The 14,088-nt window shown below is 45.1% G+C and overlaps 1 non-coding gene across 1 annotated transcript; it reads right to left on the bottom strand.

Moving 5' to 3' along the window:
* Nucleotides 1-12,312: 12,312 nt before the first annotated feature.
* On the bottom strand, nucleotides 12,313-12,385 carry Trnas-cga (transfer RNA serine (anticodon CGA)). Its single transcript has one exon. It is a non-coding gene; the product is annotated as a tRNA-Ser (tRNA).
* Between the last annotated feature and the right edge of the window lie 1,703 nt (nucleotides 12,386-14,088).

The raw sequence follows: 14,088 nt of genomic DNA, 5'->3' as shown, positions 1-14,088 counted from the left end.
CGGCAAGATTTCCCCAGGAGAAAGATATAGACTAAGATCACAATTTAATAGTGATGAAGGATGGGTTGAAATATAAGAGATTAGTCAGGAAGAATCAATATGCAAAGAAGTGGGATACAGAAGTACTAAGGAATGACGAGATATGCTTGAAGTTCTCTAAGGCTGTAGACACGGCAATGAGGAATAGCTCAGAAGGCAGTACAGCTGAAGAAGAATGGACGTCTCTAAAAAGGGCAATCACAGAAGTGGGAAAGAAAAACTTAGGTACAAAGAAGGCAATTGCAAAGAAACCATGGGTAACATAAGAAATACTTCAGTTGATCGATTAAAGAAGAAACTACAAAAATGTTCAGGGAAATTCAGGAATACGGAAATCTAAGTCCCTGAGGAATGAAATACATAGGAAGTGCAGGGAAGCTAAGACGAAATGGTTGCATGAAAAAGTCAAGAAATCTAAAAAGAAATGATTGTCACAAGGACTGACTCAGCATATAAGAGAGTCAAAACAATTTCCGGAGAACTAAAAAGCAAGGATGGTAACATTAAGAGTGCAACGGGAATTCCACTGTTAAATGCAGAGGAGAGAGCGGATGGTTGGAAAGAGTACATTAAAGGCATCTATGAGATTTGTCTGATGTGATAGGAGAAGGAACAGGAGTCGATTTAGAAGAGATAGGGGACGCAGTATTAGAATCAGAATTTAAGAGAGCTTTGGAGGACTTAAGATCAAACAAGGCAGAAGGGATAGAGAACATTCCATCAGAATCTCTAAAATCATTGGGGGGAGTGGCAACAAAACAACTATTCACGTTGGTGTGTAGAATGTGTGAGTCTGGCGACATACCATCTGACTTTCGGAAAAATATCATCCACACAATTCCGAAGACTGCAAGAGCTGACAAGTGCGAGAATTATCGCACAATCAGCTTAAGAGCTCATGGATCCAAGTTGCTTAAGAATAATTTACAGGACAATCGAAAAGAAAATTGAGAATGAGTTAGATGACGATCAGTTTGGTTCCAGGAAAGGTAAAGGCACAAGGGAGGCAATGCTGACGTTGCGGTTAATAATGGAAGCAAGGCTAAGAAAAATCAAGACAATTTCATATGATTTGTTGACCTGAAAAAGCGTTCCACAATTTTTTTTTCACTAGCGGCTTCTATTTTATGACCCACCGTCTAATTTCTTATGGTGGGTCGTATGTTGCCACTTAGCCGCTGTGACTGGGTCCGGGGTCCGCAGTGACTGAAAGTAACACCACACCGGCTCCCGTCCCCACTCACACCGTTGCCCGTGTCCCGCCACGTGGAGGCGGGCTCTGTTTGCATCCATTTGATATCTTTTTTTGTGCAGCATTAGAAAAACTTATAACTAATACAAAATCAAGTAAGATATTAGTAAACAAAACGAAATTAAATATTTAGACAATATTAAAAATTTTGACAATATAAAATGGTGCAAGATGTTCGAAATTCTGAGAAAAATACGCTAAGGTATGGGGATAGATGGTTAATATACCATATGTATAAAAGCCAAGAGGGAATAATAATAGTGGACGACCAAGAAAGAAGCACTCGGATTAAGAAGGGTGGAAGACAAGGATGTAGTCTTTCACCCCTACTGTTCAATCTGTACCTCGAAGAAGCAACAATGGAAATAAAAAGAGAGATTCAGGAGTGGAATTAAAATTAAAGGTGAAAGGGTATCAATGATACGATTCGCTGATGATATTGCTATACTGAATGAAAGTGAACAAGAATTGCATGATGTGCTGAATGGAATGAACAGTTAATGAGTACAGAATACTGGCTGGGGGTAAATCGAAGAAAGACGAAAGTAATGAGAAGCAGGAGAAATGAGAACACCGAGAGACATAACATCAGCATTGATGGTCTCCAAGTAGATGAAGTTAAGGAATTCTGCTACCTATGCAGCAAAATAACCAATGACGGACGGAGCAAGGAGGACATAAAAAGCAGATTAGCACTGACTAAAAGGACATTCCCGGCCAAGAGGAGTCTACTAGTATCAAATATAGACCTTAATTTAAGGAAGAAATTTCTGAGAATGTACGTTTGGAGTACAGTATTGTACGGTTTCGAAACATGGACTGTGGGAAAACCGGAACAGATAAGAATAGAAGGATTTGAGATGTGGTGCTACAGACGGATGTTGAAAATAAAGCGAAATGATCAGGTAAGGAATGAGAAAGATCTGCTGAGAATCGGAGAGGAAAGGAATATGTAGAAATCACTGACAATGAGAAGGGACAGGATGATAGGACATCTGTTAAGACATCAGGGAATAACTTCCATGGTACTAGAACGAGCTGTGGAGGGTAAAAACTGAAGAACAAGGTTGGAATGCATCCAGCAAATAATTGAGGACGTAGGTTGCAAGTGCTACTCTGAGATGAAGAAGTTGGCACAGGAGAGGAATTGGTGGCGGGCCGCATCAAACCTGTCAGAAGACTGATGACTCAAAAGAAAAGAAATGTTTGCAGAGAGTCGAAGAGGCTTGAGCAGCAACGTCTCCACTACCTAGTGGAATGCGTGCCAAGGATATCGTTGTGTACCAAGCATGTGTCTTACAACAAACACCGCGCGAGACGGCCGCCACGTGGGCACAGCCACTCACATGGTGTGTGTCAGGTCCAGGTGGCTGGACCCGCTTCCGGGCTACTTCCTCCAGTGACGAGTGCGTCTGTTGATAGAGTGGCCAGCTACCAGAAGGGATTTCTGTCAACCACGGGCCAGTTTGCTTCTGCCTCGTACTGACCGACAGACACCAAAACACGACGCCCCGTGGACACAACACTGACAGTTTTGCACAAGCAGTTACACGGTTCAGCTGAGTGCAGGGAGTCAGCTCTGTACAGTATTCTCAAGACAACCATTCGACTTGGCAGGTGCTATTTACGGAGTAATTGGAGTGTCCTGTGTGTCTGCAACATTACCGTCAGTTATACAGAGACTGCTGAGATATAACAAAGTTGACATCTTGGATATTCGGGAATCCAGCCGGATGTTCGCGTCGTTCTCGCACGATATTTCAACAGCGTGCCTCGCTGTCTTCTTCAGGTGCTACCTGAGACTGATCCTTGGGTCGATCGAGTCCAGTATTGATGCCTGGGAGTAGCTGGGCGTTCCCTAATCGGTCCGCGCCGGGTCGAGTGTTCCATCTGTGGTCCGCGCCCGCCAGACTCGGCTTCAACGGACCCCTCCAGTCGCAGATGTTCCGACTGCCGTCGGCGCCCGTTCTGGCCGTCCTCAACGGATGTGGTTATCATCTGAGGTGTGTCAGACCCGGTCTGAGATGTTGGGTACTTTGTCTCCTACCAGTCTCAGGTAGCACCTGAAGAAGACAGCGAGGCACGCTGTTGAAATATCGTGCGAGAACGACGCGAACATCCGGCTGGTTTCCCGAATATCCAAGATGTCAACAGATCGCCGGGAAAGCATGAAGAATTACATATAACAAAGTTATTTTGGCTTCATTATATTAGGTTTAGGACAACAAGCGTCACGCATCAGACTGCACCAAATTGTAAATTACTCTTAATAAATGTTGTGCGTTTTTTCTTATGGTGTTGCTAGATTTCTGTTTAAGCGCACCCTCTCAAAAAAATGTGAATTAGCAAGCATGCAATGACCACCCTGAATGAACTACAGCAGTTTTCCGTTGTCGTGGATACTTGGGCTGAATTAATAGTAGCATTCAGTTATTAGATTCACGACAGTTACAATCTATGGCGAGAAGCAACGCGGTACTGAATGTTACTCAACAGCAGATTCGGTTCCACAGATGTACATTATCGAACAAAATGGCTCTAAGCACTATGAGACTTAACATCTGAGATCGTCAGTCCCCTAGACTTAGAACAACGTAAACCTAAGGACATCACGCACATCCTTGCCCGAGGCAGGATCCGAACCTGCGACCGTAGCAGCCGCGTGTTTCCGGACTGTAGCGCCTAGAACCGCTCGACTTCCACGTCTGAAATACAGGTATATGAGCATCAATCATTGTTAATAGGAAACGTTTTAGGTTTTTTCGCAGGTTAGCTAATTGGACAAGCAAATCTTCTCCTACAAAATCTTTACTAATTTCTGCTTTTATATTTACACGCATAAAATATCCCTTTCTCTATGTTTGTTGAGTGTACTTTTAATAGGTGTAGTTTTAATAGCATCCAGCTTAATTTTTAACTTATAACTTAAATCTAAATTTTAAATCAAATATTTCTTTCTCCAGTCAGTCATTTGACAGGTACAAAGAAGGTATGTTCTCGAATTGTAATACACACCAATATCTCCTTTAACGCTGTAACAATTAGCTCTTTCCTTCTGGCGGTTTTGGTAGACGAGAGCATTTGGGGATTTTAATTTTACCTCTTATTTCCTCCATGACGCTATTGTTAAATCACTCCACATCTTCCTGTGTGTACGCCAACAGCTCTTCTCTTACAAATTCCTGCGGAGTTTCTGTATAGAACGTAAAGTTTATAACTTTTGCAAACTTGTGTTCACGAAATGTAGACGTCCCATCGCTTTTAAACTCTGCAAATGGTGCCCAACATCCAGTTCGACACATTTAGATAAAATATAACCATTTTTTAAGCCAGTCCAAATGGAATGGAGGTTTATTACATAGGTAATTTGTGTTTGGAGAATCGGTTCATCGGCATACGGTTCTCGGTTTCTAAGATCGCATTTTATAGCATTCTCACTTCTGCGAGTCTATGACTGTAGCTGGGAAGAGTTCCCTTTTCTGCTGCACTCTGACGATTTCTCAATCTCGTTTGCGTGTGGCGATGTATTTGATTATTTCTGCATCTATTTACGCGTCTTACAGTGACGTAATACTGCTAGAGATACAGGCATGGTAGATCTAGCATACCGTTCATACGGTCCTAGGACTGTATTTTTGCAGCTAAATTCTTTTTCCCCGATGTACCTGGTGTGGGTGACGTGCAGTTGGGCGGGGGACATGTTTGTTGCACGAGTCCCGCTTACGCGTGCGGGGTACTCATTGTTAATGCACAGATAAGTTTTCGTAGCAAATATAGCATTGAGTTAGCTGCCCAGCTTCTCTCTTTGGAATTCTACGGATCAGTATAAATTACTTACCGTACTCGGATTTTACGTGCTTAACATACGAGGTGCATTCAAGTTCTAAGGCCTCCGATTTTTTTTCTAATTAACTACTCACCCGAAATCGATGAAACTGGCGTTACTTCTCGACGTAATCGCCCTGAAGACGTACACATTTTTCACAACGCTGACGCTATGATTCCATGGCAGCGGTGAAGGCTTCTTTAGGAGTCTGTTTTGACCACTGGAAAATCGCTGAGGCAATAGCAGCACGCCTGGTGAATGTGCGGCCACGGAGAGTGTCTTTCATTGTTGGAAAAAGCCAAAAGTCACTAGGAGCCAGGTCAGGTGAGTAGGGAACATGAGGAATCACTTCAAAGTTGTTATCACGAAGAAACTGTTGCGTAACGCTAGCTCGATGTGCGGGTGCGTTGTCTTGGTGAAACAGCACACGCGCAGCCCTTCCCGTACGTTTTTGTTGCAGTGCAGGAAGGAATTTGTTCTTCAAAACATTTTCGTAGGATGCACCTGTTACCGTAGTGCCCTTTGGAACGCAATGGGTAAGGATTACGCCCTCGCTGTCCCAGAACATGGACACCATCATTTTTTCAGCACTGGCGGTTACCCGAAATTTTTTTGGTGGCGGTGAATCTGTGTGCTTCCATTGAGCTGACTGGCGCTTAGTTTCTGGATTGAAAAATGGTATCCACGTCTCATCCATTGTCACAACCGACGAAAAGAAAGTCCCATTCATGCTGTCGTTGTGCGTCAACATTGCTCGGCAACATGCCACACGGGCAGCCGTGCGGTCGTCCGTCAGCATTCGTGGCACCCACCTGGATGACACTTTTCGCATTTTCAGGTCGTCATGCAGGATTGTGTGCACAGAACCCACAGAAATGCCAACTCTGGAGGCGATCTGTTCAACAGTCATTCGGCGATCCCCAAAAACAATTCTCTCCACTTTCTCGATCATGTCGTCAGACCGGCTTGTGCGAGCCCGAGGTTGTTTCAGTTTGTTGTCACCCGATGTTCTGCCTTCATTAAACTGTCTCACCCACGAACGCATTTTCGACACATCCATAACTCCATCACCACATGTCTCCTTCAACTATCGATCAATTTCAATTGGTTTCACACCACGCAAATTCAGAAAACGAATGATTGCACGCTGTTCAAGTAAGGAAAACGTCGCCATTTTAAGTATTTAAAACAGTTCTCATTCTCGCCGCTGGCGGTAAAATTCCATCTTCCGTATGGTGCTGCCATCTCTGGGACGTATTGACAATGAACGCGGCCTCATTTTAAAACAATGTGCATGTTTCTATCTCTTTCCAGTCTGGAGAAAAAAAATCGGAGGCCTTTGAACTTGAATGCACCTCGTATGATGCTTATAGTAATGGCACATGTACTTACATGGATTATTTTGTTACGGTCTTCATTCTACCTGGGGGGGCCGACTAGGTGATAATGGAGCCACCCCCGCTGGTTTCAAAAGAATGATAGTTGGGGGGAGAGGTAGGGGAGTATGTTTCTGCTTGGTCCAGAAAGAGAGGGCTGTGGGGAGAGATGTGCTTGGCGCTTAAACTGTTAAGAACGTTTACTCGCAAAGGTGTCGACAAGTTACGGCAGATTTTGCAGCAGCGGTACGTTCTCTCTCTGCATGATTGAGCGTCATTGGTGATAGCTATTAGGTCGGATATGATTATAAATAGAGTGTGGAACTTTCTCTACCACTGTTGGGGAGATGTTACGGCGTAATGTTAGAGAGACATAGGGATCCGTCCCGTTCGCGACCTGGTGGCTGCAGTTGTGTACGAGGAGTTCCATACCATATCGTCATTATCCGGCGACTGCAAGTGTGTGCCAGTCTTTCATATTTTCACTTAAATCTTGGGATCTGTTTGCCGTTACTATCACAGGAGGGGATCTCTCGGCCAACCGCAACTTTCTCGGCACTTGCTGGGCACTGTGTCGCGACCATCGACGTTCGCGGCTATGCCCCTTCACGTCAGAGTCTGAGAAGAAGCGGTCTACCTGCAGCAGGCAACATGATCTTCGCGGGGGTTGTCACAGATACTGGACGACTCTGTCTAGAGACATATTGCGAGTGTAGTATCTTCTGTTGGAGGCATCAGCATTTTACTATGACGTCACATAATTTGGTAATGTAGTGTGGTATTTCTCATACAATATCTCTGGCTTATGGAATTCTCTATGACGTCACTATTTCACCAGTTCATTCGTTTCTAACACTATGATGTCACACACTAGTAATGGAGTGGTGGCTAGGCAATGATACGTAAATCTGGAGCGAAGTTGACAACTTTGCGACGTCGACGGGACGTCGAGAACAGTCTTACCTCATTGGAAAAAATACCTAAAATTGTGTGAAAGCTGACAGAAATGCCTAAAACTGAGGAAAATACGTGAAATTGAGAGTACATAGATATCTGCCTAGGTGAGGACTGTGTTGGTGCCACATAATGTTGTTATTAACAAATAGACCTGGGGTGCATAATTTTTCATAAACATATAGACACAACCTCTCCCTATGCTCACCAGCTCCTGAGAAACCCCTTCCACAAAAGTGACCCAGTTATAACAGAAGAAGGAGTGGAGGGGGTGCATCGGATGGCCCGACACAATTGCCGGCTATAATTGCCGGCTGATTGCCCTTATTAGTTGCTTGTGATTCCCTGGGAGAGAGGGAATGGGGGCCGAAGGAGACCAAGAAGTTAACCTTGATATAAGAACGGTACCTGCGCTTCAAATGGTAGTGTATGGCTGCTCCCATATTGTCAACAAGACACTGTGCGAGGCGGTGGCGGGTCCACAATGGTGTAGGCTGTGTTTACTCCAACTGAACCGATCACTGACTGGAAATGCAGGGCTATTACAAATGATTGAAGCGATTTCATAAATTCACTGTAGCTCCATTCATTGACATATGGTCACGACACACTACAGATACGTAGAAAAACTCATAAAGTTTTGTTCGGCTGAAGCCGCACTTCAGGTTTCTGCCGCCAGAGTGCTCGAGAGCGCAGTGAGACAAAATGGCGACAGGAGCCGAGAAAGCGTATGTCGTGCTTGAAATGCACTCACATCAGTCAGTCATAACAGTGCAACGACACTTCAAGACGAAGTTCAACAAAGATCCACCAACTGCTAACTCCATTCGGCGATGGTATGCGCAGTTTAAAGCTTCTGGATGCCTCTGTAAGGGGAAATCAACGGGTCGGCCTGCAGTGAGCGAAGAAACGGTTGAACGCGTGCGGGCAAGTTTCACGCGTAGCCCGCGGAAGTCGACGAATAAAGCAAGCAGGGAGCTAAACGTACCACAGGCGACGGTTTGGAAAATCTTACGGAAAAGGCTAAAGCAGAAGCCTTACCGTTTACAATTGCTACAAGCCCTGACACCCAATGACAAAGTCAAACGCTTTGAATTTTCAGCGCGGTTGCAACAGCTCATGGAAGAGGATGCGTTCAGTGCGAAACTTGTTTTCAGTGATGAAGCAACATTTTTTCTTAATGGTGAAGTGAACAGACACAATGTGCGCATCTGGGCAGTAGAGAATCCTCACGCATTCGTGCAGCAAATTCGCAATTCACCAAAAGTTAACGTGTTTTGTGCAATCTCACGGTTTAAAGTTTACGGCCCCTTTTTCTTCTGGGAAAAAAACGTTACAGGACACGTGTATCTGTACATGCTGGAAAATTGGCTCATGCCACAACTGGAGACCGACAGAGTCGACTTCATCTTTCAACAGGATGGTGCTCCACCGCACTTCAATCATGATGTTCGGCATTTCTTAAACAGGAGATTGGAAAACCGATGGATCGGTCGTGGTGGAGATCATGATCAGCAATTCATGTCATGGCCTCCACGCTCTCCCGACTTAACCCCATGCGATTTCTTTCTGTGGGGTTATGTGAAAGATTCAGTGTTTAAACCTCCTCTACCAAGAAATGTGCCAGAACTGCGAGCTCGCATCAACTATGCTTTCGAACTCATTGATGGGGACATGCTGCACCGAGTGTGGGAGGAACTTGATTATCGGCTTGATGTCTGCCTAATCACTAAAGGGGCACATATCGAACATTTGTGAATGCCTAAAAAAACTTTTTGAGTTTTTGTATGTGTGTGCAAAGCATTGTGAAAATATCTCAAATAATAAAGTTATTGTAGAGCTGTGAAATCGCTTCAATCATTTGTAATAACCCTGTAGTTACGTTCGTCTCTTTGGAGCCCATTTACAGCCATTCGGGACTTCATGTCCCCAAACAACGTCGGAATTTTTATGGGTGCCTGTAAGCCGTGTCACCGAGCTACAGTTGTTCGCGATTGGTTGAAGAATATTGTGGACAATTCGAGCGAATGATTTGGCCACCCAAATCGTCCGTAGTGAATCCCATCTAGCACTTACGGGACACAATGGAGAGCTAAGTTTGTGCACAAAATCCTCACTGGCAGCGCTTTCGCAATTCTGGTCGGCTACTGAGGCAGCGCGGTTCAGCATTTCTGCAGGGGACTTCCAGCGACATACCGAGTCCGTGCCACCGCGAGCTGCTGCACTGAGCTGGCGAAAGAAGGCCCGACATGACATGACAGGCGGTATCCCCATGACTTTTGTAACCATAGTGTATGTTAAAACTCACCAATTAATGGAGTATCTCCAGAAAATGGGCAGACCACATCGCAAACAAGTCGAATTTGCAACTAACTACTATAGTTTCTTAGATGTATGTTGTTCGCTATGGCAAAAAAGGCATTTCTGGCCGAGAGAAGTCTACTAATATCAAATACCGGCCTTAATTTGAGGAAGAAATTTCTGAGGATGTACGTCTGGAGTACAGCATTGTATGGTAGTGAAACATGGACTGTGGGAAAACCGGAACAGAAGAGAATCGAAGCATTTGAGATGTGGTGCTATAGAGGAATGTTGAAAATTAGGTGGACTGATAAGGTAAGGAATGAGGAGGTTCTACGCAGAATCGGAGAGGAAAGGAATATGTGGAAAACACTGATAAGGAGAAGGGACAGGATGATAGGTCATCTGCTAAGACATGAGGGAATGACTTCCATGGTACTAGAGGGAGCTGTAGAGGGCAAAAACTGTAGAGGAAGACAGAGATTGGAATACGTCAAGCAAATAATTGAGGACGTAGATTGCAAGTGCTACTCTGAGATGAAGAGGTTAGCACAGGAAAGGAATTCGTGGCGGGCCGCATCAAACCAGTCAGTAGACTGATGAAAAAAAAAAAAAAAGTTGTTCAAACAGTTTTATTAAATTTAGAGTGGGTCACAGCAAACATGCACTTTGGATTTTTGTCTGTCCATAAATTCTAGTTGGTACAAGCACGTTTAGAATAAACTTTCTGAAATTACCATATTATACCTCTGAATTTCTCAGCAGTGAACAAGAATGTCTCTTCTAAGTTTAAGATTTGGAGGAGAGTACACCCGTGCAAAATCATCCCTCCCCGCACTAGAACACCTGGACTATCAAAACGACCATGTTCGGCAGTGTTGTCGGCAGAGTTACATACTCACATACGGCGAGAGGTGGGAAGATGTAAGGCGATCAGGAACAACGTCGAAAATTACCGTTTTGGAGGTCCGGCTGTTACGGTGTGGGGAGGCACAATGTTGCACGGGCACCCTAACATCCAGATATTTCAAAACGGTACACTCAGTGGTCAATATTCTTGTGACAGTGTACTCCTTCCCCATGTGCGTCTTTGCAGAGGTGCATTCAGCCCAGACTTCATATTTACGGTCGACTATGCGCGATCGAATCGAACAGCGCAGTTGGAAGAGTTCTTGGAGTGAAAGAATACTCGGCGAATGACCTGCCTGTTCCCCCTACTTAAATCACGTCGGGCACGTGTGGGTTGCGTTGCGGGCATTTATCGCAGCTCGTCCACACGCGTAAACCACCGTCGAACAGTTATTAGCCGCACTGGTGGGCGAACGGAACCCTCTGCCACAAGAACTCCTTACCAGTATTCCGACCAGTGTAGGGGTACGTTGCGGGGCACACACTGCCGTGAGTGGCGATCAGACACCCCATTAAGAACCATGTCCCGCCTTCTTTAATGTCCTGAAGACCATCGTGAATCGCGGAACTTCACTGAATATATTTTCTTTGAATAAAAGTGTCATTTTTGTTCGTCTCATTGTGTATTACTTTCAGTTAACTTATGTATTATACCGTAGCAGTTCTTTCTACGCCTGATCCGTGTTTCGTAGAGCTATGTTACTCGGTAGCGACACATCGTGCGAAAGTTATTTTCGTCCATAAGTTCTGCACATCGGTTTACAGCGCTGCCTTAAGACCAAGATCAATTTGGTATAGTTACTTACGTTAGATGTTGAAGCGCTGAAGTCAAAATATGCCGACAGCTGGCCAGATTTCACAATACCTGCCGCTCTGCACAGGTAGAGGACCGGCCGGGGTGGCCGAGCGGTTCTTGGCGCTACAGTCTGGAACCGCGCGACCGCTACGGTCGCAGGTTCGAATCCTGCCCCGGGCATGGATGTGTGTGATGTCCTTAGGTTAGTTAGGTTTAAGTAGTTCTAAGTTCTAGGGGACTGAGGACCTCAGATGTCAAGTCCCATAGTGCTCAGAGCCATTTGATCCAGGGAGAGGCTGGCGCATTGGTAGACTTGACTGCTGTGTGCCAAGCTGAAGGCGGAGTCGACACGAGACAATGCGTTCCTGACGACAGCCACGCTCCCGCCACCCGAAGGTCAAGAGAAAGCCCGTGCAGTCCATCTTCTGACAGTTAAAAATCTACAAGGCTCACAAGAGCAAATACTATCTATAGTGCAGTAATTGACTTGAAAATATTTACAAGGGCATTACCTCATCCCTGGAGGCAGATCACTAAGTTCTGCTACCTATCTGACTCAACACGGTTATTTTCAGGTGCATTTATTTTGGGGCTTTTCCATTATTTGATCTGTATTCGGTCAAATGGCTGCAAAGTGCACTGTGGAGGCAGTGCGGTACACGGGCAGTTCACTTTGAGTGCCTCCCTCACTCCGCCGATATCTCCACAGTTTTGATACGTATCGTTGCTTATCCTGTTTCCTGCTTTATTCAAACCAACAGTGAAGTGAAAGGGACCATTTCAATAATTCTTTTTGGATGATAGAATTTGAAATATGTAAGAACACACAGTACTAACTTCCTGGCAGATTAGAACTGTGTGCCCGACCGAGACTCGAACTCGGGACCTTTGCCTTTCGCGGGCAAGTGCTCTACCAACTGAGCTATCCAAGCACGACTCACGCCCACAACTCACAGCTGTACTTCTGCCAGTACCTCGTCTCCTACCTTCCAGACTTTACAGAAGCTCTCCTGCGAAACTTGCAGAACTAGCACTCCTGAAAGAAAGGATATTGCGAAGACATGGCTTAGCCACAGCCTGGGGGATGTTTCCAGAATGAGATTTTCACTTTGCAGCGGAGTGTGCGCTGATATGAAAAAGTTTCATATCAGCGCACACTCCGCTGCAGAGTGAAAATCTCATTCTGGACACAGTCCTAAGTTCCATTGGTTGTAACAATAATGCAATTACTTTTTCGTTATTTCATTGTCTGTGAATATAATGTCGTAAAAAACAAAACGACATATGAAAAATATACTATTTATTATACTTTCATTGTGTTGACTGACTTGGGAGAAAAAGATTGGTTACGTCTGATAGCCGAAAAGAAGAAACAAGGGTGTCCGTACCGGAGAGCGGTAGGTTTTATAGGACTATCGCACAGCACACTCCAATTCGAACCTCCTCGCGACTCCTTTTCATACTTTTCAACCCCATTCCCGTTTCCAATGCTTTACGTTCTTCTCTATCTCCTTCTTTCTCCTCGCCTACTTCGCATTTCCTCTGCCTTAATTTATTTCGCCTTTCAAAAGACTTCAACCCCACGGGAAGGACGCCTGGTTCAGATGGCCCAGCTGCCACACACTGGTTACGCCGATGGGTTAACGAAAGCTTCTAGCGTACGATACATTAAAGCTCTCTCAGACCTAATCCATCGTAGATATGGATGGAGAATGGTATGTATGAATGGTTATGTGGCAATGTACGGGATGCGACACATTAATTATTTTTCTACCCTCCTGTACACAGTGCCACAATGCCATCACGATGTGACAAAGCGAACGGCTGTGGGGGGGGGGGGGGGGGGGGGGGGGTGTGATGTTCATACCACGGAGGATAAAGCGACTGGAAGGACATTCGTTCGACAGATAAATTACATGACAAATCATTAGGATTAGTACAGAACTCTACGGCATATCGGACTTAATTCAGTATAGTGTAAAGCTCCCACATGCTATAATCAGAGCATGTACGAGGTGCATTCAAGTTCTAAGGCCGCCGATTTTTTTTCTAATTAACTACTCACCCGAAATCGATGAAACTGGCGTTACTTCTCGACGTAATCGCCCTGCAGACGTACACATTTTTCACAACGCTGACGCCATGATTCCATGGCAGCGGCGAAGGCTTCTTTAGGAGTCTGTTTTGACCACTGGAAAATCGCTGAGGCAATAGCAGCACGGCTGGTGAATGTGCGGCCACGGAGAGCGTCTTTCATTGTAGGAAAAAGCCAAAAGTCACTAGGAGCCAGGTCAGGTGAGTAGGGAACATGAGGAATCACTTCAAAGTTGTTATCACGAAGAAACTGTTGCGTAACGTTAGCTTGATGTGCGGGTGCGTTGTCTCGGTGAAACAGCACACGCGCAGCCCTTCCCGGACGTTTTTGTTGCAGTGCAGGAAGGAATTTGTTCTTCAAAACATTTTCGTGGGATGCACCTGTTACCGTAGTCCCCTTTGGAACGCAATGGGTAAGGATTATGCCCTCACTGTCCCAGAACATGGACACCATCATTTTTTCAGCACTGGCGGTTACCCAAAAGTTTTTTGGTGGCGGTGAATCTGTGTGCTTCCATTGAGCTGACTGGCGCTTTGTTTC

Source organism: Schistocerca cancellata, chromosome 1 (assembly GCF_023864275.1).
Source record: "Schistocerca cancellata isolate TAMUIC-IGC-003103 chromosome 1, iqSchCanc2.1, whole genome shotgun sequence".
NCBI classification, from domain to species: Eukaryota; Metazoa; Arthropoda; class Insecta; order Orthoptera; family Acrididae; genus Schistocerca; species Schistocerca cancellata.
Note: the sequence above shows the minus strand (reverse complement) of the source record. Positions and strands in the feature narration are given on the sequence as shown.